This window comes from Cetorhinus maximus, chromosome 1, assembly GCF_964194155.1.
Source record: "Cetorhinus maximus chromosome 1, sCetMax3.hap1.1, whole genome shotgun sequence".
Classification (NCBI taxonomy): Eukaryota; Metazoa; Chordata; class Chondrichthyes; order Lamniformes; family Cetorhinidae; genus Cetorhinus; species Cetorhinus maximus.
Genome location: NC_135879.1, coordinates 187,215,962 through 187,227,198, shown reverse-complemented (window position 1 = coordinate 187,227,198; position 11,237 = coordinate 187,215,962). Strand labels below are relative to the sequence as shown.

The window sequence follows — 11,237 nt, the reverse complement described above, 5'->3', positions numbered from 1 at the left end:
GCAAAGGCACATGGGATACAGGGTAATTTGATAAGGTGGATTCAAAATTGGCTTAATTGTAGGAGGCAGAGGGTGATGACAGAAGGATGTTTTAGTGAATGGAAGCCAGTGTCCAGTGGCGTACCACAGGGATCTGTGCTGGGTCTCCTATTATTTGTCATTTATATGGACGACATAGATGACTATGTGGGGGGTAGGATTAGTAAGTTTGCGGATGACACAAAGATTGGCCGGGTGGTTAACAGTGAGGTTGAGTGTCTTGGGCTACAGGAAGATATAGACCACATGGTCAAATGGGCAGATAAGTGACAGATGGAATTTAACCCTGAAAAGTGTGAGGTGATACACTTTGGAAAGAGTAATTTGACAAGGAAGTATTCAATGAATGGCATGGCACTAGGAAGTTCTGAGGAACAAAGGGACCTTGGCGTGTGTGTCCATAGATCTCTGAAGGCGGAGGGGCATGTTAGTGGGGTGGTGAAAAAGGCATATGGGACACTTGCCTTTATCAATTGAGGCATAGATTACAAAAGTAGGGAGGTCATGTTGGAGTTGTATAGAACCTTGGTGAGGCCACAGCTGGAGTAGTGTGTGCAGTTCTGGTCGCCACATTATAGGAAGGATGTGATTGCACTGGAGGGGGTGCAGAGGAGATTCACCAGGATGTTGCCTGGGATGAAACATTTAAGTTATGAAGAGAGGTTGGATAGACTTGGATTGTTTTCGTTGGAGCAGAGAAGACAGAGGGACGACCTGATTGAGGTGTACAAGATTATGAGGGGCATGGACAAGGTGGATAGGGAGCAGATGTTCCCCTTAGTTGAAGGGTCAGTCACAAGGGGGCATAAGATCAGGGTGAGGGGCAGGAGGTTTAGGGGGGATGTGAGGAAAAACTTTTACCTAGAGGGTGGTGACAGTCTGGAATGCACTGGAGGGTGGTGGAGGCGGGTTGGGTCACATCTTTTAAAAAGTACCTGGATGAGCACTTTGCATGTCATAACATTCAAGGCTATGGGCCAAGTGCTGGTAAATGGGAATAGGTAGGCAGGTCAGGTGTTTCTCACGTGTCGGTACAGACTCGATGGGCCAAAGGGCCTCTTCTGCACTGTGATTCTGTGATTGCGTTTCTCTTTCCCTCCGTAGATGCTGCCTAACCTGAGTATTTTTATTATTTATTATTTCCTTGTATTTTTGTAAAGGGTATCCATTCAGACTGGAGGACGATAGAAAGCAGTGTTCCACAAGGATCAGTGCTGGAACCACTGTTATCCATTATTCACATTAATGATTTGCACTTAGGCGCAAGCATCTCTATCAAAATTTCCAGATACCAAACTAACACTTGAGGAAGAATGTAAGATAATACAAGACATTAGAAAACTTGCAGACTGGACACTTAAGTAGCAAATCAGTTTTAACATAGGTAAAGGTAAGGTGATGCACTTTGGCAGGAGTAATAAAAACATCACATATGCCTTAGAAAATATGAAACGGATACAGGTGAACAAATTTTTAAAGGCATCAGAATTAAAAATGCTAACGAGGCATTGGGATTTATCCTCAGCACAGAATTCATAGTGAAACCATGGTAAACTCGTATAGGACCCTTGTCAGGCCTCACTTAAGAGTACTATGCACCATTCTGGCTTCCATACTATGAAAAGGACATTGAAGCAGAAAGTGCACAAATGTTCGACAAGGATGGTACCAGAACTGAGAGATTATAACTATTGGAAAAGATTGAACAAATTGAGACACTACTTCTTTAGAAAAGAGAAGATTTAGAGGTGACCTGATGGAGATTTTTAAAAGATACTAAGTAAATGTCCTCTGCAGTCACTGCCGCCAAGAAGCAGTCTGGGAAGAGTGTCCTCTGCAGTCACTGTTGCAGTGAAGCAGTCTGGGAAGAGTGTCCTCTGCAGTCACCGTCACCGTGAAGCAGTCTGGGAAGAGTGTCCTCTGCAGTCACCGTCACCGTGAAGCAGTCTGGGAAGAATTTCCTCTGCAGTCACCGTCACCGCGAAGCAGTCTGGGAAGAGTGTCCTCTGCAGTCAACATCACTGAGTGAAGAAAAACAAAGAGTGACATCACAGGAAAACCGTAAGTTCATTGGTTGGTAAGTAACTGGTAGTTTGAACTACCTATTCTAAGTTGATTTCAGATTAAAGGTACATGGAAATATAAAAAATCAAAGTTTAAGGAGAGGGTAAGAGTGCAGTTTAGTGACGATGCTGATTGTTACCAAAAAGTGAAAGGAAGGGATAGAGTGTGTGAATGCCATATTGCACCAAAGAACCATATAAGAGCAGGGAAAATTCACAATGGGGCAAACTTAAAGGCTTTGTATCTGAATATGCGTAGCATTCGGAATAAAACTAATGAGTTAACAGCGCAACTAGAGATAAATAGGTATGATTTGGCAGCGATTACTGGGACGTGGTTACAGGGAGTACAGATTTGGGAGTTGAATATCCAAGGGTACTGAGTGTTTCAGAAGGATAGGAAGGAAGGATAAGGAGGTGGTGTAGCTTTGTTAGTAAAGGAAGAGATCAGTGCTATAATGAGGAATGATATAGGCACTGGAGAGCAAGATGTAGAGTCAGTCTGGGTAGAAATAAGAAATTGCAAGGGAAAGAAGTCCCTGGTAGGAGTAATCTATAGGTCCCCAAACAGTAGTTCAGCAGTAGGGCACAGTATAAACCAAGAAATACTGGGAGCATGTAAGAAAGGCACGCCAATAGTCATGGGTGATTTTAATATGCATATAGACTGGACTAACCAAATTGGCAAGGGTAGTCTCGAGGGAGAGTTCATAGAGATTGTTTCTTGGAGCAATATGTTGTGGAACCAACCAGGGAGCAGGCTATTCTGGATTTGGTTTTGTGTAATGAGATGGGATTAATTAATGATCTCATAGTAAAGGATCCTCTAGGGAAGAGTGATCATAGCATGATAGATTTTCAAGTTCAGTTTGAGGGTGAGAAACTTGAGTCCCACACCAGTTCTGGAATTAAACAAAGGTAACTACATAGGCATGAGGGCAGATTTGGCCCTAGTGGACTGGACAGGAAAACTACAAGGTAGGACAGCTGATGAACAGTGGCAGATATTTAAGGAGATATTCAATTTCTCCCAAGTAAAATATATTCCAAAGAGGAAGAAAGATGGTAAGAGGGGTAAAAAGCATCCATGGCTAAGCAAGGAAGTTAAAGATAACATAAAGGCAAATACTAAGGCATACCAAATTGCAAAGGTCAGTGGCAGGCTGGAAAATTGGGAAACTTTTAAAGATCAACAAAGGGTTACTAAAAAAATAATAAAAGGAGCAAAGGTAAATTATGAAAGAAAACTAGCGCAAAATGTAAAAACTGATAGCAAAAGCTTTGACAAGTATATAAAAGGAAAGAGAGTAGCTAAAGTGAATGTTGGTCCCTTAGAGGATGAGACTTGGGAGTTAATAGTGGGGAACACAGAGACGCTTAATCAATATTTTGCTTCAGTTTTCACGATGGAGGACACTAGTACCACCCCAATAGTAACAGGTAATGCAGAGGGTGTGGAGAAGGAGGAACTTAGAGCAATCACCACCACTAGAGAAAAAATAATGAGCAAACAATTGGAATTAAAGGGTGACAAGTCCCCAGGATCTGATGGCCTACATCCCAGGGTCTTAAAGGAAGTGGCAGCGGAGATAGAGGAAGCATTGGCTATAATACTCCAAAATTCCCTGGATTCTGGAAAGGTTCCAGTGGATTGGAAAAATGGTAATATAACACCCTTATTCAAAAAGTGGGGGAGGCAGAAAGTAGGAATCTATAGACTAGTTAACGCCTGTCATTGGGAAATTGTTAGAATCCATTATTAAGGAAGTAGTAATGGGGCATTTGGAAAGTCAAAATGCAATCCATCAGAGTCAGCATGGTTTTATGAAGAGTAAATCGTGTTTGACTAACTTGCTAGAGTTCTTTGAAGATGTGACAAGCAAAGTGGATAATGGGGATCCTGTAGATGTAGTTTATCTGGACTTCCAGAAAGCCTTTGATAAAGTGCCGCACAAAAAAAAATACACAAGATAAGATCACATGGAGTTAGGGGTAATATATTAGCTTGGATAACCAACAGAAAGCAGGGAGTCGGGATAAATGGGTCTTTTTCACTACCTCAGAGTGCAGTGGATCTCGGGACGCTGAACAAATTTAAGGAGGAGACAGACAGATTTTTAATTAGTAACGGGTTGAAAGGTTATGGGGAGAGGGCGGGAAATTGGAGTTGAGGCTGAAATGAGATCAGCCATGATCGTATTGAAAGGCAGGGCAGGCTCCAGAGGCTGAATTGCCTACTCCTGCTCCTAGTTCTTATGTTCTGGAGAGAATCCAAAACTAGGGCTGATGTATACTAGATAGTTACTGATAAATCTAATTGGGAAATGAAAAGACATTGCTTTTATCAGTGTTTAAATGTGGAACTTGCTCCCACAGTAAATAGTTGAGACAAATAGCTTTTCTGTTTTGAAAAGGAATTTGGAGTACACAGATAAAAGGAAATTGAAAGATTAGAGAAAGGCTTAAATAAGGTCAATGGAATGGAAGACTCATGTGGAGTATAAACACCAGTATAGGCTACTGGACTGAATGGCCTGTTTCTGTGTTGTTGACTCTATGTAATATGTACCCTTTGCTTCTATTTGTAAAGCCAAGGATCTACAATGCCTTTTCCCCATGCCCTGTCACCTTCAAAGATTTGTTTATGTACACCCCCTTTAAAATTGTACCTTTTAGTTTCAATTTTCAGCATTTTCTGTTTTTTATTCATCTGGTCAGGCAGCATCTGTGAAAAAAGGAACAATTAATGTTTCAATTTGATGACCTTGTATTAGAACCATTTTGCTTCACTTCCTTACAAAAATAAATCACTTCATACTTCTCTTTGTTAACTTTTTTAAATTCATTCATGGAATGTGGACTTCGCTGGCTGGGCCAGCATTTATTGCCTCTCCCTCGTTGCCCTTGAGAAGGTGGTGTGCTGCCACGTGTTTGCTCGTTTTACCAATCCTTCAAATTGTTTGCTATATTTGAGTTTTAAGAGTAGTGGACCCACCATTGATCCCTGGTGGACAACACCCTACTTCTCCCCAGTCTGAAAACGTAGTTCACTACTGCTCTTTCTGCTTTCTCCCCTTTAGTTTTTTTTTCATATTCATACATCCACTGCCCCTTTAATCCCATGGGCTTCACTTTTGCTAACAAGCGCGTGGTATAGGGGGTAACATATTAGCATGGATAGAAGATTGGTTAGCTGGCAGAAAGCAGAGAGCATGCATAAATGGGTCTTTTTCTGATTGGCAGGATGAGATGAGTGGACTCCCACAGGGGTCTGTACTGGGGCCTCAACTTTTTATGATTTACATCAATAATTTAGATGAGGGGAGTGAAGATATGGTAGCTAAATTTGCAGATGACGCAAAGCTAGGTAGGAAAGCATGTTGTGAAGAAGGCTTGAGGAGGTTGCAGATGAATATACGTAGGTTGAGTGAGTGGGCAAAAATCTGGCAAATGGAGTTTAATGTGGGAAAATGTGAAGTTGTTCACTTTGGCAAGAAGAGCAAAAAAGCAGAGTATTACTTAAATGGAGAATGGCTGCATAGTTCTGAGGTGCAAAGGGATCTAGGTGTTCTAGTACATGAGTCACAAAAAGTTAGTATGCAGGTACAGCAAGTAATTAAGAAGGCTAATGAATACTATCCTTTATTACAAGAGGGATTGAGCATAAAAGTAAGGATGCTATGCTTCAGTTATACAGGGCATTAGTTAAACCTTACCTTGAATACTGTATGCAGTTTTGGTCTCCTTATTTAAGGAAGGATATAAATGCATTGGAGGTGGTTCAAAGGATAAAAACAAAAAGCTAAAAGCTACTGCGGATGCTGGAAATCCAAAACAAAAACAGAATTACCTGGAAAAACTCAGCAGGTCTGGCAGCATCGGTGGAGAAGAAATCAGTTAACGTTTCGAGTCTTCACGACCCTTCAGCAGAACTGAAGCATAGTTAGGAGAAAGGTGAAATATAAGCTGGTTTAAGGTGGGGGGCGGGGGGAGAGAGAAGTTGAGGGTGTGGTGATTGTGGAGATAAGCAAGCAGTGATAGGAGCAGATAATCAAAAGATGTCACAGACAAAAGGATCAAAGAGGTGTTGAAGGTGGTGATATTGTCTAAGAAAAGTAATTTCAAAGGATACCTGGAATGAGTGGGTTGTCTTGTGAGGAAAAGTTGGACAGACTGGGCTTGTTTCCGCTGTAAGTTTAGAAGAGTAAGGGGTGATTTGATTGAAGTATACAAGATCCTGAACAGCCTTGACAAGGTAGACGTTGAAAAGATGTTTCCTCTTGTGGGTGAGTTCAGAACTAGAGGGCACTGTTTTAAAATTAGGGAACACCCTTTTAGGACAGAGATGAATTTTTTCTCTCCGAGGGTTGTGTGACTTTGGAACTCTCTGCCTCAGAAGTGATGGAGGCAGGGTCATTGAATATTTTTAAGGCGGAGGTAGGTAGATTCTTGTTAGGCAAGGGGATCAAAGATTATCAGGGTTAGTTGGGAATGTGGAAATCGAAACACAAGAAGATCAGCTATGATCTTATTGAATGGTGGAGCAGTCTCGAGGGGCCGAATGGTCTACTCCTGTTCCTATTTCCTATGTTCTAAGTCCAGTATGTGGTACATTATCAAACACTTTTTGAAAGTCCATATATACATTAACTTCAATACCCGAATTGATTCTCTCTGTTACTTCATCAAAGGACTCAAATCAAAGTTGGTCAAACGCACTTTGTAACAAATCTATGGTGACTTTCATTTATTAACAAATTTTAAAAGTGGCAATAAATTTTGGCCTGGATTATCATCGCTAAAAGTTTCCTCATCCCTGACGTTGGGCTGATTAGTTGCTGAGTTCTTCCCTCTCCAATTGGAATGGGCTTCTATTAGTAAAAGGAACATCATGCCCAAGAAGGGCCCCACGTAGTCATCGTGGAGGGGCACCCATGGCTACCCCAGCCATTCCCAGGGGTGCAATGGAACTAACAGGGGGTAGCTTTTGTATCTGCTGGCATTGAAGACAACTTTTGACTAGGGTTTCGATGTCCGCATCCATCCCTGGCCACCACAAGTAGCTGCATGCGAGCATCTTCATCCTACTAATGCCAGGGTGAGTGCTATGTAATTTGGCCAGTAATGGCCTTCACCCTTTCGGGGGCATGATAACCCCTGCTCCCCAGAGCAATATGCTGTCCTGGCAGGTGAGCTCATATCTGCAATTGAAATAGGGCTTCATGTCATCAGACTGGTTCACCTGACCATCCATTCAACTGCTTCCAGACGTGAGGTAAAAGTGGATCTCGGCTTGTCCAATCACTGATTTGTTTGGCCTGGACAGGAGAGGAACCCAAAAAGTTTAATACTAAGACAAGTTCCTGGGGAATTGGAACCTTCATGTTATCTGGCAGGGGGAGGCAGCTCAGTGCGTCAGCATATGCGATTTGGCTTCCCAATTGGTGAATAAAAGTGTATTCATTAGCAGCCAATATCAGTGCCCACCTCTGAATGTGAGCAGATGTGATGGGGGGGGTATCGATTTATCCTCCCCAAATAATCCCAGTAGAGGCTTGTGGTCGGACATAATGTGAAAATGGTGACCGTGAAGGTGTTGATGGAATTTCCGAACACCAAGACAAGCCCTCCTTCTCAATTTAAGAATATCATCGCTCTGCAGAACTGAGCGTCAGAGCCATCCAATGTGAAAGTACAGCCCCTACTCCATAAGCGCAAGTTCAAATCAATTCTTTCTTTGGGTCAAAGTGGACCAGTAGGGCCAATGATCTTAACAATTGTTTTACCTTCAGAAATGCATCCAGGTGCGGAGCTTGCCAAATCCATTTATGGCTTTTCTTAAGTAATGTGTATCACGGAGCCTGTACGGTTAATAGATTTGGGAGAAATTGCCCATTGTAGTTTATCATGCCTAAGAAGGCCTTTAGTTCCATAGTGTTTCTCAGAGCAGGTGCCTCGCGAATAGCCTTGACCTTTTCTTCCACGGGATGTAGGCCCTGTGCGTCAACCTTATGGCCCAAGTAAACTACCTCTTTGGCTTGGAAAATACATTTTCCTCACTTCAAGTGCACTCCCGCTTTTGAGGAGCGTTTCAGCACCTCCTCCAAATTAGCTCAGTGTTCCTCGTCAGTTTGTCCAGTGGCTAAGACATCATCCAGATAAACGACATGGGCAGTCCCTGAAGCAGATTTTCCATGGTACGCTAGAAAATAGCACATGCCGATGAGATCCCAAAGGGCAGTCAAGTATATTGATACAATCCTCGTGTGTATTGATGGTCACGAATTCCCTAGAGCCTTCTTCCAAATCTACCTGCTGGTCGGCATGGCTCATGTCGAGTTTTGAATATGTGATGCCCCCTGCCAATTTCGAATATAATTCTTCAACCTTCGGCATCGGGTGTCTATTAAGTTTGGCCACTTGTTTACAGTTAACTCATAGTCACCGCATAAGCAAACACTTTGGTCTGGCTTCAGTACGGGTACTATGGGTGCCGCCCACTCGGAAAATTGCACTGGTTGTAAGATACCCAACTTTTCCAGCCTGTTTGTCTCGGTGTCGACCTTGTCCCATAGAGCATAAGGGACTGGTCTGGCTCTGATAAATCTGGGGGTTGTGTTAAGGTCTATGTGGATTTTGGCTTGTAGCCCACGAATCCTTCCTAGCTCGTCACTGAAAATGGAAGCGTACTTTTGTAACAATTCCTGTACATTTCTCATTCTGATTTGAAAAACTCGGCCCATTGCAATTTAATCTTTTTGAGCCAGTTGCGACCAATTAAACTGGGGCCCGCCCCAGTTACTACTTAATACAAAGGGTAAATTTGCAGACACATCCCAAACTGCACCAGGAATTGGCATATCCCTTTCACTCTTATTTCTTCGCCCATTAATTTAGTGTCCGATTGTTCCAAACTTAAAGGATGGAACCCTTTATTCAAGTGTCTAAACGTATGTTCTCCTATGACATTGATGCCCCAGTATCGACCTCCATCGTGATGGGTTGATCATTGACTCTAATGACTTACCTGGATTGGCTCAGTTCTACCCACTTTCAGGTTGTATTATGAATAGATGTCAGATTCTTCTTCCCCTGGTTCTTCAACGAGACAGATTTTATGATTTTTACCTTTGTTTTTAAAATGCTGTCTCAGCCTATCTTGACAGTACCGCATTATGTGGCCATTGCGGTGGCAGAAAGAGAATTCTATATTTCTGAACTGTTGATCACCTGCAGGCTGCCTGGATGTATTTCTCTCATTAATATCATGGGTTTTCACTGTTGTCCTGTTGTTCTTCAATGGTCTGTACATAGCAGACATTCCCCACGTTTCTGCAGAGTCTGACGTTTTTTGCGCCTTTTGTTACCAGCCCTTCCCACCCTATAAGATGGACGGCACCATTTTGTGTATCTCCAAGTCTCTAACAGTGCTCTCCATGGCTGTTACCAATTCTAATGCCTTACTGAAGTCTAGATTAGGTTCAGATAGCAATCACATTTGAATAGCATCGTCCCCAATTCCACATATCAGCCAGTCTCTCAACATGTTATTAATTGAAGTTCCAAACTCTCAATATTCTGTTAATTCTCTTAAAGCAGCTATATAGCCTGTGATTGTCCCTCCTGGAAGCCTATTCCTTGAATTGAATTTAAAACACTGTATAGTGACTGAGGGCTTTGGCTTCCAGTAGTTTTTTACAATGTTTACTAACTCGTCGAAAGTCTTCGTATTGGGGGTGTTAGGTGACGTGAGGCTGTGGATCAGCCTATATATTTTGCTCCCGCATGTGGACAAAAGAATCGCCCTCTTCTCGTCCTCCCCTGTGTTGTTGTTAGCGGTAAAGAAGAACGCTAGGCATTCGATATAATGAGACCAGTCATTGGAAATGGGGTCGAATGGTTCAAATTGCCCAAACCGTGGCATACTCGATGACTAAGGAGACTGTGCTTTCAAAAAACTTTCAAGGTAGTGGCGAAGTAACGTAGCTGGCTTACCGCGGATTTCTTCATTACTGTCAATTGATTCGGTTTATCCTTGTCGCCAGTTTTATGTTTTCAGTTATCAGGTTCGCTTTGTCCGGTGAATGCTAGCTGCGCCCTTGATATTAACATATTAGTTGGTAGTTGAAACAATACAGGCAGAGAGACCGATTAACCGAACACTGGTAATTTATTGGAACCAAGAACAGAACGCTAACACCATGTGTGCTTCTTCAATCACCTCCAGCTCTAGACTTCTAGTTAACCAAGAAGCCCATGCTGTGTAGTGATTGGTCAATACAGTCGCATGGTCAACTAATTACATTTTCTTAAAGATACACAGCACTCCCACTTTGCCATAGTTTACTAAACTAATAGCTGGAATGGGTGGGTCGTCTTATGAGGAAAGATTGGACAGGCTAGGCTTGTAACCGTTGGAGTTTAGAAGAGTAAGGGGCAACTTGATTGAAAGATATAAGGTCATGAGAGGTCTTGACAGGGTGGATGTGGAGAGGAAGTTTCCTCTTGTGGGAGAATCTAGAATTAGGGGTTACTGTTTAAGGAGTCACCCATTTAAAACTGAACAATTTTTTTTCTCTCTGAGGATAGTGAGTCTTTGGAACACAGTTCTTCAAAAGGCAGTGGAAGCAGAGTCTTTGAAGCCGTAGGTAGATAGATTCTTGATAAATAAGGGGGTGAAAGCATACCTGGGGCAGGCTGGAGGTTACAGTCAGATTATTGAATGACGGAGCAGGCTCACAGGGCCGAATGGCCGACTCCTGCTCCTAACTGGTATGTAGTCCAATATGACTTCTTCTGAAGTTCCGATACTGCCAGGCCTGCTGAGATTTTCCGGCATTTTCTGCTTTTATTTCAGATTTCCTGCATCTACAATATTTTCCTTTTATTTTGTCTCCAACCAGAGTTGGCAACCCTGGTGCGTTCAGGCCAATGTAGGTAGATAGATTAACCAACAAAACAAATCAAAAGCCTGGAAGGGAGCGTCCGGTTTCCCTAGTAACCCTGGTAACCCCGGCCCTCACCTCCGTACGGTCACGTACTTGGATCCGCTGCGATTGGGCCAAATCTCGCACGAAGGCCCCGCCTCTCAATGTCTCGTCATCAGGCATTCGGAAGGCAGCCGGCGATTTCATT

At 42.8% G+C, this 11,237-nt stretch overlaps 1 long non-coding RNA gene across 1 annotated transcript; it reads right to left on the bottom strand.

Annotated features, from left to right (window-relative positions):
- Nucleotides 1–1,044: 1,044 nt before the first annotated feature.
- Nucleotides 1,045–11,134, bottom strand: LOC144685900 (uncharacterized). Its single transcript, XR_013577808.1, has 5 exons — nt 10,790–11,134; nt 10,098–10,200; nt 7,889–8,304; nt 4,772–4,827; nt 1,045–2,060 (listed from the first exon to the last, which is right to left on the bottom strand). It is a non-coding gene; the product is annotated as an uncharacterized LOC144685900 (long non-coding RNA).
- Between the last annotated feature and the right edge of the window lie 103 nt (nt 11,135–11,237).